The sequence below is a fragment of the Oryctolagus cuniculus genome, chromosome 17 (genome assembly GCF_964237555.1).
Source record: "Oryctolagus cuniculus chromosome 17, mOryCun1.1, whole genome shotgun sequence".
Classification (NCBI taxonomy): Eukaryota; Metazoa; Chordata; class Mammalia; order Lagomorpha; family Leporidae; genus Oryctolagus; species Oryctolagus cuniculus.
In genome coordinates, this window is record NC_091448.1 from 14416881 (window position 1) to 14444219 (window position 27339).

Below are 27339 nucleotides of genomic sequence, written 5' to 3' on the forward strand. Positions count from 1 at the left end.
TGGTGGGCAGCGGCTCCTTTAACAGCCCTGACGAATCGCCCGCCCATTTCCGCGGCCGGTCCTTGGCGCCCGGTAGGGGCTGGATTGGTCGGGCCTGGCGAGCGTCTAGCTCCGCCCACGCTGCCCTGTGGTTGGCGGCGGCGGCGGCGGGCGCGGGGCGGGTCCGCCGGCGGGGCGGGGCGGCCGGTGCCCGGGGGCGGGCGGGCGGCAGGACGGCGGCCGGAGCCCGAGCCCCAGTCGAAGCCGGAGCCGCGGCGGCCGTGGAGCACGGGCGCCGGCGCAGTACCATGAAGCGGCCAGCGGATCCGGGGTGAGCGTGCCTGCGTCGGGTGGGGCGGTCCAGGGAGAAGCCCAGCGGGCAAGGCCCGGACTCGGGGGCCCGACTCCGCAGGGTCCTCTTCAGAGGACCGGCTGGGTTCCCGCGGCCGTTGGCGCTGCGGGGCGCGGGGGGCCGGCCCCTCACTCGGCTGTCAAGGCTCCGGCCTTGACGGGGACGCCCACCTGCGACGCCCCGGGCGAACCCTTCCTTCCCTCAGGGCCCTGACGAGCGGGTCGGGCATGACCCCGGCCGCAGGTGCCTGCCGGCGCGTCCCGCTGCCCGTCGTCGCGGGGCTCGGTCCCCGCAGCACCCTCCACACGCAAACTAGTGGGAAGACAGACCGCGGTTTTGTGGACGGGGCCCCGGGTGGGTGCCGGCCCCCTGGGGCACCTGCGACGCGCCTGGAAGTTGAGAGCCGCGGCTGCGTGCGCCGCGGTGGTCTTCGCCTGGGTCTTTCCCCCCCGACTCCTGGAAGAAGGCAGGTGGTCCGAAGGCAGGGGGCGGCGGCGAGCCGAAACGCAGGGGATCGGGAGGTGAACAAGTGACATTGGGCTGAGGCCTAACGCCGGGTGCCCTGCGGGGAGCGCCGGGTGCTGGCCCGGGAGCCCAGACCCGAGAGCCGCGGCACCGCGCGCGCACACGGGCGCGGCGAGGGAGTTCCCCTCTTGGAACAGGATTTTTGGACAACTTAGCCCGGCGGTGGGTTGATAGTTACTGACACCACCGGTTGTTATGGTTACCGGGCATCCAATGCAAGGGCAAAGTCTGCTTTCCACCCTTGCCGTTTCTCCGGAGCTAGGAAGTGCTTACTTTGTCACCACTGCGCTCTGTGGACACTGCGTAGGGGACGCCCGCACTATTTTTTATTTTTAAGAGTTGAAGGGAAAGCGTGGGCTCCTTGAGGGCAGGGACGGAGCCTCTGCACACCTCCGCTGCCCTGCCCGGGACTGGAGAGAAAGGAAGTTTTTCTGTGTGTTGACGATGCTCACGAAGGGATTTAGCAGAGCCGGCTGTAAGCTGCAGGTGACTTGCACCCCAGGGGTACGGAGAGTCTGCGGACTGCAGGCTGGTGAGCGTCGGAGTGCAGTGACCCCGCAGGTTTCTGCTGGAAGAGTCGGAGCCCTCGTTCGGTTTTTACCCAACCCATGCACTCACTATTCCCGTGTTCCCCAGAATTGGCCCGAGGTCCACGTGTATGGGAAGTGAGATTTTTGTCGTGGGATTTCTTTCCTGCTCTGAGTCTCTGAGGGGTCAGGGAAGGCTGGGAGAGGGGTGCAGAGGGCTTGGGACTGCCCTTGACTCAGATCAGCGCGTGCTGGTAACCCAGCGGGAGGGAAAAGTAAGTGCAGGGTTGTTTGGGGCTGAGTGTTGGGGGCTTGAAGAGCCCGGGGAGGCCGTGGGTGAGAAGATGGGACAGGCACTGTTCCTGGTGGTGCCGTCAGCGTGCGTGCGGGGAAGACGCAGGACGATCAGGCTTTCAGACAACAGACGTAGAGGATGTTTGGAGAGAAAGAGACTCCTGGAGTCAGAGAGAAATATTCTGTACTGAGAGTCTGCTGTGTGCCACTAGCTGCTCTGCACTGTAGATACGATGGAGCGAAAAGGGGTGAGGATTTTGTTCCCGGCACGGGATTTGCCTTCCCTCCAATCAGGCTCTCCCGGTTTCTGAGGTTTTTCTGAAGCTCTTGAGGAAAGAAAGAGGAGGAGGCACAGAATATGCCAGAACTAAAAAGAGCGATGGGGAACTCTTTACATCTTTACTTTTCATATCAAACAGCGTTTGAATTTTTTATTTATTTTTTAATCTTTTAAAAAAATTTTAATTTATTTATGTGAGAGGTAGAGTTACAGACAGTGAGAGGGAGAGACAGAAAGGTCTTCCATCCAATGGTTCACTCCCCAAATGACCGCAATGGCCGGAGCTGGGCCCACCAAAGCCAGGAGCCAGGAGCTTCTTCTGGGTCTCCCACATGGGTGTGGGGTTCCAAGGACTTGGGGCATGTTCTTTTTTTTTTTTTTTTTTTTGGTTAAGATTTATTTATTTATTTATTTGAAAGTCAGAGTTACACAGACAGAGAAGGAAAGGCAGAGAGAGAGAGAGAGAGAGAGAGAGGTCTTCCATCCGATGGTTCACTCCCCATTTGGCTGCAACAGCCAGAACTGCGCTGATCTGGAACCAGGAGCCAGGAGCTTCCTCCTGGTCTCCCATGTGGGTGCAGGGGCCCAAGGACTTGGGCCATCCTCCACTGCTTTCCCAGGCCATAGCAGAGAGCTGGACTGGAAGTGGAGCAGCAGGGTCTCGAACCAGCGCCCATAAGGGATGCCGGCCCTTTAGGCCAGGGCGTTCACCCGCTGGCCCACAGCGCTGTCCCCAGGACTTGTTCTATTGCTTTCCCAGGCCATAGTAGAGAGCTGGATAGGAAAAGAGCAGCCAGAACTAGATCTGGCGCCCACATGGGATGCTGGCGCTGCAGATGGAGGCTTTAGCCCACTTTTAGCCCACAGCACCAGCCCCTAAACTGGATGTTTGAAGACCAGTTTTCTGCGTCAGGTTCAGGATCAAACTTCTTTCCTCCTCATATCTGCTGACTGGCATCGATGGTAAGTGCCAGTTTGTTCTTTCTCTCTCCTTTTCCCCATCAGAAGTTAGGGAACTCACCCCAAGGCACTGGCCCTGTCCTCCACGGCCCTGTCCTCCACGTGCCCCCAGCTCACTTGCTTTGCGTGGGGTCTCCGTCTGTCTGATATTATCTTCTCAGAGTCCCCTGGGAAATTGTGGCGCTCGCAGGGAATGTTCATTTTTTCGCTCCGTCCCAAAGCAGGAGACTAATATAGAGAGAGCATTGTTGAGGCCCCGCTCTGCCAGGTTCCACTCTCTGCCCTTTACATATGTAAGTCCTCTGCAGCCGTGGGTGGGGCACCCTCTGAGGGAGGGGGCAAGTGCCTCTTCTCGTGGAAGAAAAAATCCAGGTTCGGAACAGTTCAGTTGCTTGCCCTGGGTGACACACGGGTTAGATGGTGGAGCAGGAATTTCAGTCAAAGACTTTCTGATCCCAAAACACTGTTTTTTGTTTGTTTTATTTTTTTCTGTTGTGCTACATTGTTTTTACCAGGAGGGGAATGGCACATTATTGTAATCTAGTGCAGTGCCCTCTTGAGTGGACTTAGGCAAGGTCCGGTTCAGTGATGTTCGGTTAATGAGCTCTGGTGCTGGTGGGGCCAGACTTGGCAGTTGAGGCCCTGCCTGTTTGCCCAGGGCAGTTTGGGGTAATCCACACGGCATTGGGAGATCTCTGACCAGGCGTCCTCTGATCTTGGGTGAGTTACTTTCTCTGTCTGCCTCAGTTCCTTTATTTGTAAATGGGACAGTGTTCTTATTTGTACTGTCTTAAAAACCTTTCTTTGTGAAAATGCATCTTACAATCTATGGGGTACTAGAGTTGGCAGTGGCTTCCTTTTTTGCTACATAAACTAATGGTGTGTCTTATAGTCATTGATCTCAGATTTGATGACCTGTGATAGTACATGATTTATGTGTAGTTGTGAAGATTAAATGAGGTCACTCATGTCCCTGGCTTGTAGGGAGCGCCCTGTAACAGTTGATGCGCGGGTGACAGAGTAAACACTTAACTCAGGTGGCTGTGGGGTGAAGATGTGGCGCGTCTTGTCAGATTCGCTCCTCAGGTCCCAGGCGACAGCCACAGTCTGAGCTGCAAGAATGTTTTCCACTTTGCCTGCAGCTCTGGCCTTTGGCTGACTCTTGTCCCCATGAGAAGCATTAACTTCAGGAGCTAATGAGCCGTGGACAGACAGCTCCCTTTGTCCCGCTTATTCATTAAGGTCTTAGTCAACAGCAAACTCCAAGTTTAAAATAAATATCATGAAGAGACTGGAAACCTATGCTGATGTGAATTTTCTTACCTGTGAGTTGTAAAACAACTCAGGGTTATATATGGGATTCTGTGGTGTTCCCTTCCAAACTCCTCATGCTGCTTGATTTCACTGCGCAGAATCTCCTGAGCCAACGTTTGTGAGGGGGATGCCAGGAGGTCTCGGGAGTTGGAAAACCCTTGACTGGCCCCGAGGGGTGGAGAGCACTGTCCTTGGCGTCCGGAGGCCTGGCTGCTGTCCTGGTGCTCTAACTGGTTCCTGGGCACGTCGCTTCCCCACTCTGGGTCTTAAGGGGTCTCTTTTGCAAAATGAGGACTTGATTTCTCCAGTTTCATAGATTGTACAAGTTTATGAATCCAAGGATCTGAGGAATCAAACTGTTGAAGGGAAATGCTTCATTCAGGGCTCTCAGAGTCTCATGTGAGGCTTGTCTGGTGCTTTTAAAGCAGAAGGCAGTGGGCAGGTGCTAGCAATATGAGTAGCTGTCGTTTTCGGAGAATTGCTGACTGCCAGGCACTGTTCCTACTTTTAAACCTTACAACACCCTATGAGTAGTAGAACCTATTGTGAAATTTTTTTTTTTAAGATTTATTTTATCTATTTGAAAGACAGTTGCAGAGAGAGGTAGAGACAGAGACAGAGAGAGAGAGAGAGGTCTTCCATTTGCTGGTTCACATCCTAAATGGCCACAATGGCCAGAGCTGAGCCGATCTGAAGCCAGGAGCCAGGAGCTTCTTCCAGATCTCCCATGTGAGTGCAGGGGCCCAAGGACTTGGGTCATCCTCTACTGCTCTCTCAGGCACATTAGCAGGGAGCTGGATCAGAAGTGGAGCAGCCAGGACTCAAACCAGTGCCCATATGGGATGCCAGCCCTACAGGCCAGGGCTTTAACCCACTGTGCCACAGTGCTGGCCCCACTATTGTGAATTTTATTTTATGATGAGGACACCAAAGTTCAGAGAGGTTAAATAACCTGTCCAAGATTACACAGCAAGGTCAAGGGCTAATAGCTGGGACTAGACCCCAATCTTGTCTTGCCCCCAAGTATGAATTCTGTGGTTGCTTCAGGAAGACCCTGCCTCCTTTTAGAATCCTCTCAAGGCATATGCCCTGGGAGCTTCCCCAGTTTAAAAAGTTAAGATTTCCCCCCTTGCTTTGGGGCCATAAATTTCATGTCTGTTCTTATGTACTAACACCTGTTCATGTTTTGAATTCTCATACAGGACCTCTGGTGTGAATCAAGAGAACTTTGTTAATCCTCAAGCATAGCTCCTGTAGCAGTTGCAGAAGATTTAAAACCTTGAGATGCAAAGTTTTCTTTGGAGAATCAAGCCAGGGGCTGAGGCACTGAGCATAGACGGGGCTGTTGAGAGAAACGTCAGACCTTTGCATGGGGAACCCGGGTGGGCTTTGAAACAACAAGTAACCTTTGTGTGTTGGATTTGCCTGGAATATTGATTCTGAGGGCTTTTCCCTAAGAAGATTATTGGAACTAACACACTGAGTGCCTCCCTGGCTTATTCTAACTGTTGAAAGTGGCACAGGGCAAGAGAGCCGTCTTCAGTCATAGCTGATTGAGGATTTGAGATCAAAGCTTACCCTTTGGATTGCTTCTGCAAATTCCCTTTCAGAATCACAAAATGCATTATATAAGTTTCATTTTTCTCTTACTGTTGAAAGCTGACATAATTTGGCTTATTCTCTTACCCAGTTTTTAGTCCATCCTTATACCTAATGCTGTCTTTTCAGCAGTATTCCTGGAGATGTTTATATATTTATCACTTTGGACTTGAAATGCAGAATTTTATAATCTCTACTGAAAGGACTGACTGAAGAGGGGTTATCAGTCACTCACTGAGTATCTTAGTGCCTACTGGAGCCATTGTGTTTGGTGTAGGGACTCTGATGTGGCCCCTGCCTGCACATAGTACCTTATCCAGTCTGGACAAGATACAAGCCAACCGACGTATGAATTCTACGTTACACTGTAGAAAGTGTCACATTCTTCTTGGAAGGACTGGACTGGGGCACCAAGACAGAATAGAGGAGGGAGACCGCAGCTGGAGTGTGGCAGGAGCATCTGGGAAGAGGGAGCGGCGTGGGTGGTGTAGCTGCTGAGAGGAGGGCAGAGAGGGGAAGATGAGAAAGGCAGGTGTGTCCCAGGGAACACAGTACAGAGTGGAGGAGCAGGGACAGGAGCCTTGGCAAGTTTCTTTACCTCTGGTGCCTCAGTTGCCACCTTCGAGTGGCTCTGAAGATTGAATGAGCCCTGAGAATAGTGCCTAGCACACACAGAAATGGCTGTGGGTAGGGCTGTGTGGACTGTCAGGGCAGCGGAGAACTTGACCTGTTCTTTCTCACCGTTTTTCATCCTTCCTAGTTGGAGTAACTGTAGGGCTGAGGGTAAAATGAAGCCAGCTGATATGCACGTCGCTGGAGGCGTTGATGTTGGACTTTCTGTAATGTGCTAATCATTCAGCATCTCTACTTGCAGGGAGATTGCTGTAGAGACTTGGCCACACCCTTAGGAGCTTCTGTACTGGGGGCAGTTCTCAGAAAGAAGCAAGGTGGACCCAAAGCAGCTGTTCCCCTCCTCCTGCCTGCAGTTGTCTGCGTTTGTGTTTGGGGGTGGGGAGATTTTTAGCTTTTTTCTTGATGAGACAGGCGAGACCAGTGCTTTATTGCCAGTGATCAGATGAGGCGACTTAGAGTTGCTGTGTGCGATAATGGCCTGAGCCCCATCTCTCAGGAGACCTGTGGTGATGTTTGGTGCTTTCTCATTAAAGGAGCATCCACACCTTAGGAGTATACAGTGATAGAACAAGTCACTGGCTTTGGTTCTTTGGGCTTGGAATGGTCAGTAAAATACTGTGACCCTACTAAAAGTCACCATTATCCTGAAAAGTGTTTGTTAGACCAGATCAAATTTGTATATAATTGTGTTGATTTTTTTAAAAAATCTTTTATTCTGGAAATTTAAAATTACATATGAAAATAACAAAAGATCTAAGTATTCCACACCTTTATCACTCAGTTTCAATCATTATTGACGTTTTGCTAAGCTTATTCCAAGATAGTTTCTCATTGAAAAAGCATTGTTGGTGAATTTTCTGTCAGCAACAGAAAGTTGATATATAAAGTCATATGGTGGATATAATCCTGTTTTAAAAATCCTGCATGCTAGATAATTATAGGGTTGGTATTAGACAATTGAAGTTCAGAATCTTGAGGTGAGCATTTCCTGGAAGCCCTTCACAGACTTGCTTATGGAAAGTAGGCATAAAAAATGAGAGTACTCAAAAGATGACCAGTTAGTCTGTGCATTTACTAAATATAAACAGTATTGAGCAGTGTGTAAGGTACATTTTTCTGAAAGTGAGACAGTCTTTGTCCACAATGGCTCATAAAATTGTGGCTGTTTTCTTGCCCACAATGAATCATGGGTTATTTTCAAACATTCTTAGCAAATGAACTTTACTTTACATTATGAAATTGATCAAAAAGTATTTTAGGGCATATATTAGTTTAAGTTTGACTTACAGCATTCACTTGTAAAATCGAAGAGGACACAGTTAATATGTTGAAGTTGGGGGTGGGTATTTAGCTCATCAGTTAAGCCATTGCTTGGGACTTCCACGTCCCATGTGGGGTGCCTAGGTTTGGGTTCCTCCTTTGCTTTCACTTGTACTTTCCTGCTGATGTGCACCCTGGGAGGCAGTAGGTGATGGCTCAATGTGAAAGCCCTGGATTAAGTTCCCAGCTCCTGGCTTCAGGTTGGCCCAGATCTGTCTGTTGGTGGGCATTTGGGAAGCGAACAGTAGATAGAAGATCTCTGTCAGTCTCTGTCTCTCTGCCTTTCAAATTAAAAATGGATGATTGACTTTTTAAAATACATGGAAAGTCTCTCTGTTAACCTTGTTTTTATTATTTTAAAGGGAAAAATCGAATCAAAATGCAGAGAGAGCCCTGAAGCACCGCCCTCTGGACTGATGTCCAGAAGATGTTTCTGCAGTGTCTGAAGTGTGCTAGATGTGTGCTTTCCAACGTGGTGGCCACTAGCCACGTGCAACTGCTAAACGTTTAAAGATGGCTAGTGCAGCTGAGAAACTGAAACCTTAGCTTTATCTGGTTTTAATTGATTTTGGTTTCCGTAGCTTCACGTGGCCATATTGGACAATAAAGCTCCAGAGTTTATTAAACCACCAGCCTCAGAATCTCAGTGATAGGATGTAGTCCAACACAAATTAGTCTGGGCACAACATGAAGGAGCACAAGACACACGTGGTTCCCAAATCCCAGTACATTTTAGAGAAAAAGAGCTTGCATAGTTGGAGGAAAAACTTCTGGCCAGTTCACTGTCTTCTTTGAAAACCCTCTCTTAAGAGACCAGGGAAGGTTAGATTTGGTGCTGTGATGTTTCTGGGGGCTCAGGAGCTTGTAAGAGGAGTGGTGAGCTCTGTGCTGCTCGTTGCACTGTGGCCTGTGTCTGAGAGGCAGAGTGAGTCTGTTAAGTTGCTTGTGTCAAGATTTCAAGAGAGGGGCTGGCGCTGGTGCCGTGGCACAGTAGGTTAATCCTCCGCCTGCAGCGCCGGCATCCCTAATGGGCGCTGGTTCTAGTCTTGGCTGTTCCTCTTCTGATCCAGCTCTCTGCTGTGGCCTGGGAAAGCAATAGAGGATGGCCCAAGTGCTTGGGACCCTGCACCTACATGGGAGACCAGGAGGAAGCACATGGTTTCTGGCTTCAGATCTGTACAGCTCCAGCCATTGCAGCTAACTAGGGAGTGAACCAACAAAGGGAAGACCTTTTTCTCTGTCTCTCCCTCTCGTTGTCTGTAACTCCACCTCGCAAATAAATAAATTAAAAAGAGATTTCAGGAGGTAGGATAACCCCCCCCACACACACACACACACTGGGGGGAGGTAAAGGCTGTCCCAGTTGCACCCAGAGGCTCAGAAGAGACAGATGCAGAGGGCACAGGCTGCTGGGTCACCTCTGTATCCCCAGGGCATAGCAGATGCTTGATCGATATGTGTTAAAAATGGATGACTGTTTTAGGAATAGATTTAGGAGCAAATAGGAGAAAAGCTTAAAATGTACCTAGAAATTCTAAAAACTTCATGCTAAGGGAAACTTAGCATGGTGCCCTGCGAGTTTACAGTATTTCTACATTGGCCATGGATACTTCTCACTACAAACGCAAGCTGGACCACCCTGCCCTGGCCGTGGCCCTTATCCAGTCCTTTGCCATGTGCTGTTGGTTTTTATCTTGCAAACATCTCCTGAGGGGTTCTCTCTGGCTTTACCACCACCACTGCAGTCCCAGCAAGCACCTTCTTGCCTGGAAGACAGCAGCAGCCCCTCACTGAGCTACCCACGTCCACTCCTCATTCACCACACTGTAATCAGAATGGTGTCTAGAAATTCCCAGCATTATGTCACGTATGTGCTCAAACCCCTTGAAGGCTTCTTTAAAAAAAAAAAAAAAAACAACATACATTTATTTTCATTTTATTTGAAAAGCAGAGAGAAAAAGAGAGCAAATGCTCTGACTACTGCTTCATTCCCCAAATGCCCAAAACAGGCTGATTCCAGGAGTCCAGGACACAGAGCAGATTTCCCAGGTGGATGGCAGGGACCCAGTACTTGAGCCATAATCTGCTGTCTCCCAGGTGGTGCATTAGCAAGCTGGATTGTAAGCAGCAGCCGGAACTTGAACCAGGAGCTGGGACTTGAACCAGGCACCCTAATATGGGTTGTGGGGACTTAATTGCTGCACCAAACACCTGCCTTGAAGGTGTCGTGTTACTCCTGGGGTAAGATCCACAGCCTAAGCGTGTTTCTGAGCATGTGATATCGTCTGTCCTGCCTCCCTCAGCCTGGCCTCTGTCTCTCTCCTGATTTATTATGTTGCCAGCACACACCGGCCATCTTTCCCTGCCCAGCTGCAGGGAGCTGGGCCTTCTGGGAACTGAACTTTCTGCAGAAACACCTGCCCCCTTTTGTCTCCGCGCTTACCAAGGTTTGTTATTCCTTGTTCTTTAGTAGACATCTGTTTTCCCCTTCCTCCACAAGGACAGAGACCTTGTTGGTTTTGCTCCCCATTATATGCCTGGGACCTAACATGGTATCTGCCCATTGCCCATGCTTCTTAAATACTTACTGGGTGAAGGAATGAGTGAGTGCAAGCACACCAGGAAACAAAGGGAAACTCAAGTTGAGAGATGCTCTTTAAAGTTTAGGTTTATTGAGGGAATTGAGTATTTTTTGAGTAGAATAACCCAGGAGGGGATGTGGGGAGAAGGAACAGAGGCCCACAAGGACCCTCGTGCACAGGGTTCAGAGCTCTTATGAAGACAGGTTCTGCAGAAGCATGCTCTGTGCCCTTGTCCTCCAGTTGATTTGACTTGAAAGGCTTTTGCCTGCCATGTTGTGAGGCTGGGATTTGAGGGTGGCCCTCTCCTTTGTCTGGATGGGCTTCCTATGCCAAGCCTCAGGAGGCATCCCTCTCACCGAATATGGCCTCAGCAGCACAGGGCTCTAATTTGAGACCTCGAGTTTGTGTCACAGTCTTCCATACTTCCCAGGGGTAGGGAATTTGCCCGGCTCCCATGTGTATCCCTCCCTTCCCCTTACTCTAATCAACAAACCAGAGCACTTTGCCTGGTGATGTGGGGTGTTTGGCAAGTGTTTGTTAGTAGCCCTTGGCACTGCTCAAAAATAATGCCAGTTGGGCGCTCAAGAGGGCTCTAGGCAGTGGTGGGAGGAAATTCTGGTTGTGCCGCCAGGGGATTCTTGCTCTTGGGGGATTTCTTTTGGAGAGAAGTGAGGCAGCCATGTTTGGGTTAGACTTGGCACCACTTAATGACTAGGAATTGAAGGACTTGAGGCCATATGGTGGTTAAGCTTCTTCTACAACTTTTGATTGTGACTCTGAAAGGGAACATTAGTTTGGGATGTCATTAGCTGGTTTTCAAGATAATGTTCTTGTCAAAGGAAGGGGCAGGTTTCCCAGGTCAGGACCTCTGATAACCAGATAGGAGGTCCTTCATCAAGACCAGAGTGATGAATTTTCTGTGAGACTTGCAAGTCTGGTTAAGAAAGTGTTAAGTGGGGCTGGCGCTGTGATGCAGCAGGTTAAAGCCCCAGGCTGCAGTGCCACATCCCATGAGTGCTGGTTCCTGTCCCAGCTGCTCTTCTTCTGATCCAGCTCTGCTATGGCCTGGGAAAGCAGTAGAAGATGGCCCAAGTCCTTGGGCCCTTGTACCTGTGTGGGAGACCCAGAAGAAGATCCTGGCTCCTGGCTTCAGATCAGCACAGCTCTGGCCATTGCAGTCATTTGGGGAGTGAACCAGTGAATGGAAGACTTCTCTCTCTGGCTCTACTTCTCTCTGTAACTTTGTCTTTCAAATAAATAATAATAAAAAAGGAAAAAAAGAAGGTGTTAAGCTGTATACTAGGGGTCTTCAGAAAGTTCATAAAAATTGCATACTATTTTTAAAAATATATTTATTTGAAAGGCAGAGTGAAAAAAAAATTTTAAATAATGGCCGGCGCTGCGGCTCACTAGGCTAATCCTCTGCCTGCGGCGCCAGCACCCTGGGTTCTAGTCCTGGTTGGAGCGCCGGATTCTGTCCCGGTTGCTCCTCTTCCAGTCCAGCTCTCTGCTGTGGCCCGGGAGTGCAGTGGAGGATGGCCCAGGCCCTTGGGCCCTGCACCTGCATGGGAGACCAGGAGAAGCACCTGGCTCCTGGCTTCGGATCAGCACAGTGCGCCGGCTGCAACGTGCCAGCCATAGCGGCCACTTGGAAGGTGAACCAACGGAAAAAGGAAGACCTTTCTCTCTGTCTCTCTCTCTCTCACTGTCTAACTCTGCCTGTCAAAAAAAAAAAAGGGGGTGGGGGCAGAGTGACAAGAGAGATTGCATCAATTGCTTCTTCCTAGATGGCTGTAACATCCAGATCTGGGTCAGGCCAAAGCCAGGAGCCAGGAACTCCATCCAGGTTTACCACCTGGGTGGCAGGCGTCCAGGTACTTGGGCCATCTTCTGCTTTCCCAGATGCATTAGCCACATTAGCAGGGAGCTAGATCAGAAGTGGAGCAGCTTGGACTTGAACCACCACTCCCATACGGGGTGCCGGCATTGGAAGCAGTGGTTTAACCCCTGTGTCAGTCCCTGTGTGTTATCTTTTAATGCCATTTCTTCAAAAACACTTTGAAGTACGCTTTACTGAGGAGATAGATGAGCACAGCACACAGGAAGTTGCAGAACCAGGTCACAAGGAGAGCTGTGTGGTGGAGCAGCTGTCTGGGCACCTGAGAGGTGCCCAGAACTCTTGGGTGGAAACTGGCCCTGAGTTGTTGAGAACACACTGGGGAGGGGCAGCCGCTCAGCTCAGCCAGGGAGGTGTGATCTGGTGCTAGCTAGGGCTGGAGTGAGAGAGAGGAGTATGTGGACACTTGGCCCCAAATAAAACCCTCTGAGGGACTTGCTCTGGGTGTCTTGATCATGGAAACCTGACTTAAAATATTTCAGTTATGACAGAGAGGGGTGGGGAGAGCAGGTGATGTCTTTGTCAGAGGGCCAGACCTGGCCACAGTGTTGTTTTCCACAGAGAGATTTGAAAATAGGCCCTGCAGCTGGTGGTGTTGTAAACCATGCAGAGGTTTCTTCAAGGCCAGTTCTTCTGCAAGTGGACCATGGGGTGACTTATAACCCTACCTTGATGACCATTTTACCTGTGCAAGCAGGTAGAGGGAGTGTGTGTGTGTGTGTGTGTGTGTGAGAGAGAGAGAGAGAGAGAAATTGAGAGAGATTTAGTGATAAGGAATAAGGGAAAGCCATCCACAGGGGGCCCAGGAGCTGCGACTGGCCCAGAAGTCAGCACAGAGCTCCTGTTCACACAGGCTGCCTCTGCCACTTCCTCCTGGTGTTATTGTTTCCTTTGATTAAATATGGAAGCGCTCCTTACCAGCTCCTTCACCCGTGCTGAAGTCCTCCATGCCCAGATGCTATTAGAAAGAACCCCTGAGTGTTAGGACACCGAAGTGGCAGGTTTTCTGGGACCCCTCCACCTCGTCCCCTCCTCCAGTCCCTGCTCCATGCAGCCTAAGGGAGCTGTCCTCTGGGAAGGTTGAGCTGCTTGCCTGGCTGGGTTCAGAGGCAGGCTCGCGGTGGAAAATAAGGCAGCATGGCAGAGAACCCGGGGGAAAGGAGTGGCCTTTGTTGTAATTCCTCAGCATAGGCTCTAGTCTGTGGGGAGAGGTGAGTGGTGTGCAGTCGGCAGGGTAGGTGAGTAGGAAAGCAGCAATGTCCTTTTTCTTTTTCTTTTTTTTTTAAGGCTAAAACTCTCAACTGAAATGGCTGTTGATCATGCTCCGAGCCAGAGACCAAGCTCATGTGGTCAGCCTTGCTTTGTCTCAGGCTTGGCTGTGGTGCAAGAGGGGCTTAATAGCCCCTACTGACTTTATTGCAAAAGCTCTGGTTTGTGGTGCTAATGTCTTCAGGAAGTAAAAACACGTCTTGGGTTTCTGAGTTTGGTGCTAGAGTTGTCCTGGCAGCAAGTGTAGCCAGGCCAGGGCCCTGCCAAAGAACCACACGAATTTATAATGCCTAAGTGTTCATCTCAAAAATAAGATGGAAAACGTGTTTAATATATGTATGCTTTGACCCATAGCTTTGAAGGAGCCTTCCAGAAATTGTAGGTTTAACTACTTCTGAAACTGGCTCTGATATTTCTTCCATGGCCTGATGAGGAGTTTCCCATTTTGTTACAGTCAACCCACTGGCTTCAGTTTCCCATCCCAAAACTGTTCTGCTCCTCCAGGATTCCCTCCTACAGTGCAAGGATGGGGTGCCTGGCACCTTCACTGAGACAGCAGGCTGCACTGTGGAGTGAGCAGAGCTGAGGGAGATGTGTGCTTGTTTGTACAGGTTTCTAAGTTGGTATTTAAAGTGGGGATGAGAGAGTTTGGTTTCCTGTTCTTAGTAGTAGGTCAAGGCCAAGTACCTGCATGCAGCCCTTGTAGTTCTTTCTTACTCCTGCCAGTCAGTGTAGGGTGTGCTTCAGCTTCTTTCCCCAGTGACGTTACTGCTGAGGGAGGCAGTGGCCCTGCCAGGCAAGTGGGACATTCTCAAACTGGGGTGATCTCAAGATGAATTCCTTGAGGCTTGATTAGGGGCTTACAAGATCGATTGTCCTCAAGTTGAGTTAATCCAGGTGGTTATCTAGGGAGCCCTGCGTGTTCCGAAGATGCCACTGGTCAGAAGACTGTGCTGTGCTTGGGGAGTGTCACTGAGAGCTCCAGGCTCACTGAGCAGGTCAGCCTTCTGCAAAGCTTGAGAGGGTCCTCACCACCCTGCTGTTCCTTTTAGCGAAGGTCTTTGAAGAATCTTAAAGCAAGTGTTTTAGACTTGTGAATGGCATTAAACACAATAAATTCTTAATTATAAAATTATTAATTTTTCCCCAAATTAATAGCTTATAAGCCTGGGTGCCAGTTTTTCTGCTTGTGTACACTCTTTGACTTGAATAAACACTTCAGTGTTTTTGGAATTGTAATGGTGGTTGTTCAATTTTTTGGTTGTTTGTTGAGTATCTGGAAAGTAACCCTCTGTTTTCCCATTATGGTATTGGTTTCAGGACTGAATACGGGCAAGGCTTTCGGAGGCTCTAGAAGGTGACATCATCTTCCTGGCCTGGGGCTCCCCAGGACCACCTACCCACCATTCAGAGGGCTGAGGGGCAAAGCTCTTCCCTCTTGTTCTCAACAGTGTAACACTGTCTTTACACTGGGGCTTCTCTCTGAGAAACCAGGAGCCTGAAAGAGTGAAAAATGAACTCTTGTGGGTGTGTGCACGCATATATGGGGGGGGGGGGTGTGTGTGTGCTGTTGGTGATTGTCAGGCTTCCAAAAAGCCTCAACCAAGAGAGGCTAGGGAAGAGCTCCACTCTAGAATCTCTCCTACCTCTCGCCTTCACCTGAGACTTTTCCGAAGGAGAGGACCGTTCCCGGTGGGGGAGAAACTAGGGCAGAGAGGATGCCAGCTTCCTCACGGCAGGGCTCTGAGCGCACCTGGCCCCTCCGCCACACGGGTCGCTCCTGGACCCCGGAGGAGCTCTTCCTTGTTCCTCGCCCTTATGACCGTGCCCTCGGGACGGAGAGCATTGGATCAACTTGTGCGTCCCGCTAGCCAGTATCCCATTTTAGGGCATTCTCTCCTTCTTGGTTTCCCTGGTCGGTTTCTTTGGACCAGTGTTCTCAGCGTCCTTCTGAGTTCTTAGAGGGCTTCTCCTCTTCTTTTCTCTGCCTTCTTTCTTCTCCTTTACTTCCTCTCTCTTTTTTTCTTTCTTCAATCTAAATCAATCTAGCCCCGTCAGTGGTTTCTGTTAAGTCTGATGATTCTTGTTTGCGGCTAGAAAGGGCTTGAGGTAACCAGAGGAACAAGAGGCTGATCCTCCCAGCCCTGTGACTCTGGGCAGCTGGTCCTGCCCCTGGGGAATGCCTTGGCATCTCAGCTCGGGCTTTCCGTCCCAAAAGTCCTCCAGCCATCTCCCTCTGTCTCTCTCTGTCTCTCTCTCTGTCCCTCTCTCTCTCTTTTGTTTACTTGAAAAACAGAGAATCTTCGATCCACTGGTTCATTCTCCAAATGACCACAACGATCAGAGCTGGGCCAGGCTGAAGTCAGGAGTCAGGAACTCCATCCGGGTCTCCCACATGGGTGACAGTGTTGCAGAAAAACTGGTGAGATGAGTCTGGGTTTGTGTCCTGGTGTTGATGACAGTTTACAAGACCAGACACATTGGTGAGAGTAGAAAAAAATGGGGCCGGCATGTGGCATAGCAGATTAAGCTGCTGCCTTGCAGCGCTGTATCCCGTATGGATGATGGTTCGAGTCCCTGCCACTCCGCATCTGATCGCGCTCCCTGCTAATGTGTCTGGGAAAGCAGTGGAAGGTGGCCCAAGTGCTTGGGCCCCTGCACCCATGTGGGAGACTCAGAAGAGGCTCCTGGCTCCTGGCTTTGGTCTGGCCCAGCTCTAGCCATTGTGGTCATTTGGGGAGTAAACCAGTTAATGCAAGATCTCTCCCTCTCTCTGTAACTCTGCCTTTCAAATAAAATAAATAAATCTTTAAAAAAAAAGAGTAGAAAAAATGAAGTTTTATTTAAGTAAGAGAAAACGAAAAGCACCACAAAGGGGAGGGGCTGGTAGAAGAGAGGTCGAGTTGCTGAGGTCTCGCGGTCTAGGGTGTTTGTATTTCTTTAACCTGTCATCTCCAAAGAGCAGATGTTGTGGTTGTACATACGTTAGCTACCGTGAAGGCAGGGGCAGTCTTAATGGAGCCTTTTTAAGGTTGTTTCTGTTGAAACCTAAATCTTTTTGTCCGCTGGCAAATATTTGTAACAAGTGGCTTCCATCCTGTTCTATTTAGTGCGTATGAGCTGCGAAGGAGCTGCAGGATGGAACCCAGCTGTCCCGCTTTCAGTCTCCAGCTGCCTCAGCAGGAGCCTAAGTACTTGGGCCATTTTCCGTAGCTTTCCCAGGTATATTAGCAGGGAGCTGGATTGGGAAGTGGAGCAGCTGGGACTCGAACTGGTGCTCATCTGGGATGCTGGCATTGCAGACAGCAGCTTTACTTACTGAGCCACTTTGCTGGCCCACAGCCATCTGCTCTTACCTCTAGCCACTCCAGAGCACTCACTGGGCCTGGGTAGACACTGATGCTTTCCTCGTCTATGAACTTCACATGTGTCCCTACAACGGTGAGCTCTGCTCATGAAAGTATGATTTTTTTTAAGATTTATTTATTTAAAAAGGCAGAGTTACACAGAGAGAGAGAAGGAGAGGCAGACACACACACACACACACACACACACACACACACACACAGAGAGAGAGAGAGAGAGAGAGAGGTCTTTCATCCTCTGGTTCACTCCCCAGTTGGCTGCAATGGCTGGAGCTGTGCTGACCCAAAGCCAGGAACCAAGAGCTTCTTCTGGGTCTCCCATGCGGGTGCAGGGGCCCAAGGCTGTGGACCATCTTCTACTGCTTTCCCAGACCATAGCAGAGAGCTGGATCAGAAGTGGAGCAGCCAGGTATTGAGCCAGTGCCCATCTGGGATGCCAGCACTGCAGGCAGTGGCTTAACCTGCTACGCCACTGCACTGGCCCCGAAAGTATGATTCTCTGTATATTCCATTTGAAATTTTTGCCTGAGGTAGTGAAAACAGCCATAGTTAATTTTAGAAAGACCATTTTGTTAGGAGCATATATGAGACCATGTGGGTGGCACATAGGTACTGTTGCAGCAAAACCTGCTAGCAAAACTTTAAACCACAAAGATGATCATCTGCCCTTGGCCTATCATCTGGCCTTTGCCAGTTAAGCCCTTTCCCTTCACTGCATTTCTTCCTTATGGCTCTGGGGGTGGGGGTGGGGGTCAAGGTGGTCCCTAAAGGGTTTTGAAGGAAAATCCCCTTGCCTTCTTGCTTCTGAGGCCTCGTTAGCTGCTGGCAATGCACACCTGCACATGAAGGCGAGCATGTGACCTGCTGAAGAAACCGGATCTCTTCATGATGGAACCAGCGCAGGAGCCAGTAATGCAAGCTGTTGGTAATTACAGAAAACCTCCTGCGAAATTCATCTAAAATTAATGCAGAGTCCGCACTGTGGACTTTAAATACAGAGGGAGTTAGGACTTTGGCTCTCAGCTACCCAAGTGTAGGTGATTCCTGATGCAGTCTTTTTTTTTAAATTTTTTTTTATTTTTTATTTTTTGACAGGCAGAGTGGACAGTGAGAGAGACAGAGAGAAAGGTCTTCCTTTTGCCGTTGGTTCACCTTCCAATGGCCGCCACGGCTGGCTGGCGCGCTGCAGCCAGAGCACCATGCTAATCCGAAGGCAGCAGCCAGGTGCTTCTCCTGGTCTCCCATGGGGTGCAGGGCCCAAGCACTTGGGCCATCCTCCACTGCACTCCCTGGCCATAGCAGAGAGCTGGCCCGGGAGAGGGGCAACCGGGACAGAATCCGGCGCCCCGACCGGGACTAGAACCCGGTGTGCTGGCGCCGCAAGGTGGAGGATTAGCCTATTGAGCCGTGGCGCCGGCCCCTGATGCAGTCTTTAAGCCTTCCAGTTGCTCCGTTAATCTTTTGTGCCTGTGGACTCCCTTCCGCCTCATCCAGTCTGTTTACATTCAAGACACAGACCCATTTAATGGGAAGCCACCCAAATATGCAGAGGATTCCAGTCAGGTGTGTAGGATTATCCGGTCTGTGAACACAGAAAGGTGTGTTTACAAGAAAACGTGGAAAACAAGAACTTGTAGTAAAAACCACTCCCTGACTATAATGTGTCTGCTGTACCTGAAAGTTTTTAAGGGGGACATTATTGGTTACTTCATTGTGTACATCTGTCAGCGTTTGAAGGTCTTGGGACCAGTGTTCACAGGTGCCATGAGAAATGATTAAGGTGTTTGGAGACTACGATCTTTACTGCTTTAGTGATGTGTGCTTTATAGGCAGACTAGTCACTGATTTAATAGGAGGGATATCTGCTTGGGATGTGCTTTTATATGACTTCAGAAGGAGCTAACTATTCCATTTAAATAGATTTCAATTAGGATAATAGGCTTGAGACATCTCGCAGTGGTGCATTTTCTAGACTCAAGATAGAATTGTCAAATTATAGCAAATACAGTTAGAAATTATTTTGCAATTTTCTCAGCAGATTATAATTTCTCCTGTACATCCAGTCTTTCTGGGAATAATAGTGTAAAGGTGTCTTTTCCTAAAACTGATTATTTTCCAAATAGATGGTGCCTTTTGGTCTAGAAGAAATGGGAGTTGAAGATTGTTTTCCAGTGTAACAGCTGAAAGCAGTCATTTTTCTAGCCTCTCATATATTGTACCTTTGGCTACGTTTTGGGAGAAAACCCCCAAATTGCCATATATGTGAAAGAATATTGGTAACTGGGCAGACAGGGACTGGAAGGACAGTTTTCAGAGTAATAAGGTCACTTTGTCATGTGACGTGTAGAAAATAAGATATGTGAGTACGAGAGCCAGCAGCAGGGTAGTGAAATAAACGGTTTGTGTAATTTGTACAGTATTTACATTTCCATGTTTGGAAAAGCACACAGAGAGTGTGAGTTTGTCAAGACAAGAATAAGGAAAACAGGAGGGGAAATGCACATGCGAATCCTTACTGGATGTGGAAGCAGTTTCAGATACCTGAGACATGGATTACGGCGTGGGCCAGAGGACTAGGGGGACAGTGCCTGAATGGGGTTAGAGTTTGCAGTTGAAATCTCAGTGGAAGAAGAAAACTTGCCTGGGGGGAAGCATTTGTGTGGCATACTAAAGCGTTGAAGACACATTAAATGTGGTCTGTCTTGGGGAGGTGGAGATAGTAATGAGCTGCTGAGAAAAGCCTGCTTATGAAACATCGAAGTCTTGGAGAGCGCCAGCGTCGGGCCGCAGAGCAAGCCGAAGACTCGGGATCCTGAGTGAAGACCTCACTGCGCTGCCATCTTGAGCTCGGGGACATTTGTATGCCACAGGGACCAGCCTCTTGGTGTTGTGTGCTCCAGAAATGTGAAAGATCTTGCGAGCCAGTACTGGACTCTGGCTTCTTAGTTTTGTTATTATCATTATTATTATTATTTTTACACCAACTTGATAAAAATCTTGCTTACCAGGCAGCTCTGAGAAACTCCGGTTTCCTAAACTAATCCTAATCATGGAATCCTGCGACCTTTTATTTTTTTTTTAAAGATTCATGTATTTTATTCGAAAGGCAGAGTTAATAGAGCAAGGGGGAGAGACAGAGACTGAAAGATTGTCCATCTGCTAGTTCACTCCCCAAATGGCTGGAACGGCTGGAGGTGGGCCTGTCTGAAGCCAGGAGCCAGGAGCTTCTTTGGGCTCTCCCATGTGAGTGCAAGGGCTCAAGCACTGGGCCATCTTCTGCTGCTTTCCCAGGTCATGGCAGAGAGCTGGATCGGAAGAGGAGCAGCCGGAATTTGAATCGGCACCCATAAGGGATGGCAGTGTCGCAGGTGGAGGCTTGACCTGCTGTACCACACTGCTGACCCCTCTGCCACCCTTTTAAGACTGAGGTTTCGGGGCCATTGCTGTGGTGTAGTGGATTAAGTACCCACCTACGATGCCAACATCCCATGTGGGCACTGGTTTGAGTCCTGGCTTTATATATATACATATGTGTATATGTATATATATATGTGTGTGTGTGTATATATATATATATATAAAGATTTCAACTATCTCAATGCTGGGTAACACATAATATTCTATAGTTAGGTCAGCTAAATAAGCTGTCAGGTCCATAACCTGAAAATACTGGAAAAAAAAAAAAAAGATTGAGGTTTTCACTTTTGGAATGTAGATCCCTTTGGGACTCTCAGTGCTATGAACTCTCCCCTTTAGAAAACCACACACACACACACACACACACACACACCAAATTTTGCATACATGTAAATGGTAAGAATCTTTGCTTTAAAATGAAATGCTGCCCATTTGGAAGAGAATGTTAGGGAATTTGCCGCTGTGGTGGACGCTGTTTTGCTGTTGGAGGGCTGGGGTATGCATTAGGAATGTGCCTTATGGGTTGTTCAGCAGTAGGACTTGGGCTGGAGCCTGCCAGCCGTGCCTCGTTCTGAAAACATTGCCATCTGACAGTGGCGCTTCCAGCAGGTGTGCCCTCCGCTCGCTTTAGGGGCTGGGCCCGTGTTTCCTGCAAGGCGCTGTTGGAGAGGTGTTTTTGTCTAGGGGCAGTTTATTATGTGTATTTGAATAAGCAGTACCAGCTCTGCATTTATTTTCCAGATTATTTACATGCTTTTTCCTTATTAGAGTAAAAAGACTGATGCAGCTTTTGACCTTGTGGGTTTTTAGAGCCTGAAATAAGTTGTTAGATAAATTGCTTCTTACACTAGTTATGAAGGCGGCATTGCATGCATGTGTTATGTGTAACACAGCTTCAGAATTCTCCCATTTGAGGATATGTGTTTTTAAGAAAGCTCCTTGTGAAACTTGTGTTCTGGATTTATGCCTGCTTTCTAGTCCTTTGTTGATGTTCCCGTTTGCTTTCCATGGCTGGGAGTGGGGTGGTCTGGTGCAGAAGTGAGCCCTGGAGCACAGGTCTGGAGCCCAGGAGATCACTTGGTGGCAACAGCTCTTTGATCTCTGTTTCTACCCTGTAAGTAGTGACCTGCAGAGGGACCTTGATTTAGCTGATGAGGATCTAGGAAGTCACTAGGCGTGTTCCTCATTTTCCAGGGAATCCCTCTCACCGATGCAGAAGCTGAGTTGGAATTTCAGTTTCCTAAAAGAAATGCCCTTTTCCAGCAGGAGCGACATTATGCAAAGTGGTACTGTGGAAAGGAGAGGGGCCACAGCCCTCAGGAAGGGCTGCTGCGGAGTCGATCGGGGTTGTCAGGTAGGGCTTTCGGTTCATAGCAGCGGTGTCATAATGGGCCGCTTTCTGGAGCTAAAACCTGGTGCTCCGTGTCTCAGCTATACTCTCAACATAAATTACATATTTATCTTCTAAACTAACCAGAATTTTCTAAAAAGGACCTATAGGTTACTTAGGTCGTATATGCAGTATTCATTCACTTGTTAATCCAGTAAATATGTAAGTGCCTATTGTGTGCCAGCTTTGGACAGCAGTGAAGAAACCTGTTTCTGTCACATAGATGCACTAGGGTACTTGCAAAAGTTTGTGGAAAATGGCTCTCTTTGTGTATTCCTGTCTGTCTCCACCTCTCTCTCTCAAAAAAAAATTTTTTTTTTTTAAGATTTATTTATTTGAAAGGCAGAGTTACAGAGAGAGGGAAAGACACACACACACACAGATTGAGATTGAGAGAGATCCTCCATCTGCTAGTTCACTTCCCAGCTGGCTGCAAAAGCCAGGGCTGGGCCAGGCCAAATCCAGGAATCTGAAACTGCATTTGGGTCTTCCATGTGAGTGCAGGGGCCCAAGGACTTGGGCCATCTGCTGCTGCTTTCCCAGGCCATAGCAGAGAGCTGGATTGGAAGAGGAGCAGCCAAGACTGAGACTGTTGCTCATATGGGATGCTGGCATTGCACTGGTCCCTCAAATAATGTTTTAAAGCATTTGTGGAAAGTAGAATTAAAAGATAATTTTATTTTAGTGCAAACAAATTGAAATCCATGTATATGAGGAGGTCTCCAAAAAGTTCATGTAAAATGTGTATTATGGAAAAACAATGCATGGATTTCGATTTTTTTTTGCACCAGAAGAAACTTGTTCTTTAAAAATTTTTTAAAAAGGTTTATTTATTTGAGGGCCGGCGCCGCGGCTCACTAGGCTAATCCTCTGCCTTGTGGCGCCGGCACACCGGGTTCTAGTCCCGGTGGGGCGCCGGATTCTGTCCCGGTTGCCCCTCTTCCAGGCCAGCTCTCTGCTGTGGCCCGGGAGTGCAGTGGAGGATGGCCCAAGTGCTTGGGCCCTGCACCCCATGGGAGACCAGGAGAAGCACCTGGCTCCTGCCTTTGGATCAGTGCGGTGCGCCGGCCACAGCGCGCCAGCCGTGGCGGCCCTTGGAGGGTGAACCAACAGCAAAAGGAAGACCTTTCTCTCTGTCTCTCTCTTTCACTATCCACTCTGCCTGTCAAAAATAAAAATTAAAAAAAAGGTTTATTTATTTGAAAGAGTTATAGAAAGAGAGGGAGAGACAGAGACTTCTTCCATCTGCTGGTTCACTCTCCAGATGACTGCTAGGGCTGGGCAAGGATTCAGCCTGGAGCCAAGAACTTCTTCCAGGTCTCTCACGTGGGTGACAGGGACTCAAACTCCAGGGCCATCCTCCTCTGCTTTTCCCAGGCCATTAGCAGGAAGCTGGATTAGAAGTGGAGCAGCTGGGACTTGTACTGTCACCCATAAAGGATGCTGGCATTGCAGGCAGCAGCTTTACCTGTTATGCCACAACACCAGCCCCCTAAATTTACCTTTTAATCCCATTTTCCACAAACTTAGGAAAAAAACTTACTTGAGATTTGGAGACAAAGAGAAAGAGGCAGAGAGAGCTCCCATTCACTGGTTTACTCCCCAGATATTTGCATTGGCCAGAACTGGGAGCCAGGAACTCAGTCCAGCTCTCCTATACAGATAGTGGATGCCCAAGACTTGAGCCGTCACCTGCTGCCTCCCAGAGTCTGTATCAGCAGGAAGCTGGAATTGGGAGGAGAGCCAGGCGGGGAGCCCAGGCACTCAATATGCTGCGGTACGTGGGAGTCTTATCTGGTGTTCTAACCACGATGCCGAACACCTGCCCTTATCCACTAACTTTATGTAGTACCCTTGTTTTCCTGGAGATGACGGGCATGTGGCACAATGTCAGTACTGCTGTTCTAAAAAATGGAGTAAAGGGCTGGGGAGGGCATCCTTTAGGACAAGGTGATCAAGAAGGGCTTTCTGGGGTGACTCTGTGAGACCTGCTGTTGTTTCTGCAACAGCAGATTTCAGGAGGAACCAGCATCCTTGGGGTTTTGGAAGTCATTGAGGCTTCTGCAGAGATTGACAGGTGTGTTTGAAGGACATTTTGAGGAGTCAGGACTTGGGTGTCAGTTTCCTTTTGAGAAAATGATCCAGCCATATCTGATTTTTTTCTTGCTGTCAGTTTTCCTGCGGCAACCATAAGAGGAGGAATAAAGTTGCCGCTGGCCTTGGCCATGATTCAGAGCAGAACCGAGACTCTTCCTTGGCCTCTGAGCTCAGTTGCTGAACCCAGATTCCTGATGTTGTGCATTCCCAACTGTTTACAATGAGGAAGTTACTTCTTGGCAGTCATTCCAGAGGGTCTGACAGTCAGGATCCTTTCCCAGGCATGGAGGACCCTGGCCCTGGAGCCCACATGAAGGGGCCTTGGCCCAGGCTGAGGAGCTGCAGCTGTTGGCCTGGCCTGGGGCTCCTTTTCTCCTGGAGTTCATTTTTACAATTCTGGATCTGCCTCTGGCTCCCTTCTTCCCTGTGTGTGTGTGTGTGTGTGGTTAATTTTATGTATTTGAAAGGCAGAGTTAAAGGGTGAGGAGATTGTAGGGGGTAGACAGAGATCTTCCACCTGCTGGTTCACCCCTCATATGGCTGCAAAGGCCAGAACTAGGTCAATCTGTTCCAAAACCAGGAGCCAAGAGCTTCTTCCAGGTCTCCCACATGGGTGCTGGGACCAAACACATTAGCATAGAGTTGGATTGGAAGTGGAGCAGCTGGGACTTGAACCAGCGCCCATATAGGATGCTAGCACTGCAGGTAGCAGCTTTACCCACTTTAGGCCCATATAGGATGCTGGCCCCTCCTCCTTTCCTTTGTAACCTTGGTTCTCTTTGGTGTCACCTCAGTCACCTTCCCTAGTGTCTGGGCCAGGTCAGGGTATTGCGCGCTGGGCCATGTGTGGGCAAGTTGAGAAGTGCTGTTATCTCCGGCACCTGGAGGAAGAAGAGCTGTACACACACCCACACGTATGTTTGTGTAAAGACCTTGGAGGAAACACGTTCCACATCACTAGCACATCAGGCATTCATTTACATTTTAACATTGTGCAATCATGGACTTGCTGGTTGGTATATTTTCCCTCATTTTTCTTTTCTTTCCTTTTCTTTATTTTATTTTATTTTATTTTATTTTGACAGGCAGAGTTAGACAGTGGGAGAGAGAGAGAGACAGAGAGAAAGGTCTTCCTTCTGTTGGTTCACCCCCAAAATGACTGCTACGGCTGGCACGCTGCGCCGATCTGAAGCCAGGAGCCAAGTGCTTCCTCCTGGTCTCCCATGCGGGTGCAGGGCCCAAGCACTTGGGCCATCCTCCACTGCCCTCCTGGGCCACAGCAGAGAGCAGGAGTGGAAGAGGAGCAACTGGGACAGAATCTGGCACCCCGACCGGGACTAGAACCCGGGGTGCCAGTGCCGCAGGCGGAGGATTAGCCTAGCGAGCCATGGTGCCAGCCTTTTCTTTAAAAAAAAAAAAATTATTTTTTGAAAGAGTTACAAAGAGGCAGGTGGCCGGGGGGGGGGGGGGGGGGGAAGAAAGGGTCTTCCATCCACTTGTTCATTCCCCAGATGGCTGCAACAGTTGGAGCTAAGCCAATCTGAAGCCAGGAGCCAGGGGCTTCTTCCTGGTCTCCCACATGGGTGTAGGAGGCCAAGGACTTGGGCAATCCTCTGCTACTTTCCCAGGCCATAGCAGAGAGCTGGACAGGAAGTGGAGCAGCCGGAGCTTCAACTGGTGCCCATATGGGATGCCAGCACTGCAGGTAGCATCTTTACCCACTATGCCACAGTGCTGGCCTTCCCTCATTTTTCTTTTCTTTTCTTTTTTTTTTTTTTTTTAAAGATTTATTTATTTACTTGAAAGTCAGAGTTACACAGAGAAAGAGAGGCAGAGAGAGAGAGAGAGGTCTTCCACCTGCTTGTTCACTCCCCAGATGGCTGCAATGGCTGGAGCTGCGCCAATCCAAAGCCAGGAGCCAGGAGCTTCTTCTGGGTCTCCCACGCAAGTGCTGGGGACCAAGTACTTGGGTCATCTTCTACTGCTTTTCTACTGCTTTCCTGGGCCATAGCAGAGAGCTGGATTGGAAGTGAAGCAGCTGGGTCTCGAACCAGCACCCATATGGGATTCTGACACTGCAGGCGGCGGCTTTACTCGCTACGCCACAGTGCCGGCCCCTCCCCTCATTTTTCTTAATTTGACCTCCGCATTGCCCCATTTCTAATGGACTATACGCTTGCCATTGGTAAGAACTGTGCAATGTTTCCTGTTAGCACATAGAATCCACCAACAGTTTTAGTTGTTAGCTTTTTGTGTCCTTGCAAGGAATTTACCTTGTAGCATTATTTCTTTTCTTCTTAAGCTTTATTTATCTATTTGAGAACAGAATTACAGAGAGAGAGTAGGAGAGACAGAGAGAGAGAGAGAGAGAGAGAGATCTTCCATCCACTGTTTCACTTCTCAAATGGCCACAATGCCTGGATCTGGGCCGATCGGAAGCCAAGATTTTCTTCCTGGTCTCCTATGTGGGTACAGGGGTGCAGACACTTTGACCATCCTCCACTGCTTTCCCAGGCATATTAGCAGGGAGCTGGATTGGTAGTGGAACAGCCAGGACTTGAGCTGGTGCCCATATAGGATGTTGGCGCCACAAGTGGTGGCTTAACCTGCTATGCCACATGCCAGCGCACAGTACTTGGTTTTTCTAGATTTGAGTTCATGGTTTGTAGAAAATCTGTGCAAATTTGATAAGCAATTATAACTAAGTTCATAAAGCTGTTTTGGATACAATTATATGTCCAACTAGGTAAAAGTCTTAATAAGCTATAGCAGAGAGAATTTAATTAACAAAAATAACTCTTTAAAATTAATTAAATTGAGGCTGAGAACATAACTGCTAAATTGCAGGTAATAACAGAAAAACTTTACTTTTTAAAGCTTTTTTTATTTATTTGAGAGGCAGAGTTACAGACAGAGGAAGAGACAAAGAGAAAGGTCTTCCATCCACTGTTTCACTCCCCCAAATGGCCACAATGACCTGAGCTGCACCAATCCGAAGCCAGGAGCCAGGAGTTTCTTCTGGATGTCCTATGCAGGTACAGGGGCCCAAGCACTTGGGCTGTCTTCCACTGCTTTCCCAGGCCATCAACAGAGAATTGGATCAGAAGCAGAATAGCCAGGACTTGAACTGTGCCCATACGGGATGCAAAGGCATTGTAGGCGGAGGCTTAACCTACTATGCCACATTGCTGGCCCCCAGAAAAAATTTTTTTCAAAATTAATGTCCCAATACTTGACTCTAAGGCAAAAGACTGACAGCTTCTTCCCTTGCCTGATCTGGGGCATTGGTAAAAGGAGTTGCTAAACCTGTTTGGTCTCTATTTCTGCTCTTCCTAGTTATGAGGCCTTACGCAAGTTATTCAACTTCTCTGCCTCAGTTTCCGCATTTGGGAAACAAGTGTAATTCTTGCCTCTTAAAGCCATGAATATTAATTGAGGAGTGTCTTGAAGTGCCAGACATGTAAATCATCAATAAAAGGTAATTCTCTTTTTTTACACTTAAAACTTAATTTTTTTTTTTTTAATTTTAAAATTTGTTT

At 48.9% G+C, this 27339-nt stretch overlaps 1 protein-coding gene across 7 annotated transcripts in view; it reads left to right on the forward strand.

Annotated features, from left to right (window-relative positions):
- Positions 1-171: 171 nt before the first annotated feature.
- TEX2 (testis expressed 2) overlaps positions 172-27339 on the forward strand; it is a 135460-nt gene continuing 108292 nt past the window's right edge. For 5 of the 7 annotated variants that reach the window (XR_011383425.1, XM_070060474.1, XM_070060475.1 and 2 more), the window contains exon 1: positions 172-310. The gene's annotated coding sequence lies outside the window, so the exon portion shown is untranslated. Of the gene's footprint in view, positions 311-336; positions 798-17710; positions 17822-27339 lie in introns of those variants that run through there. The other 2 variants (XM_070060470.1, XM_070060472.1) reach the window with 2 other exon arrangements.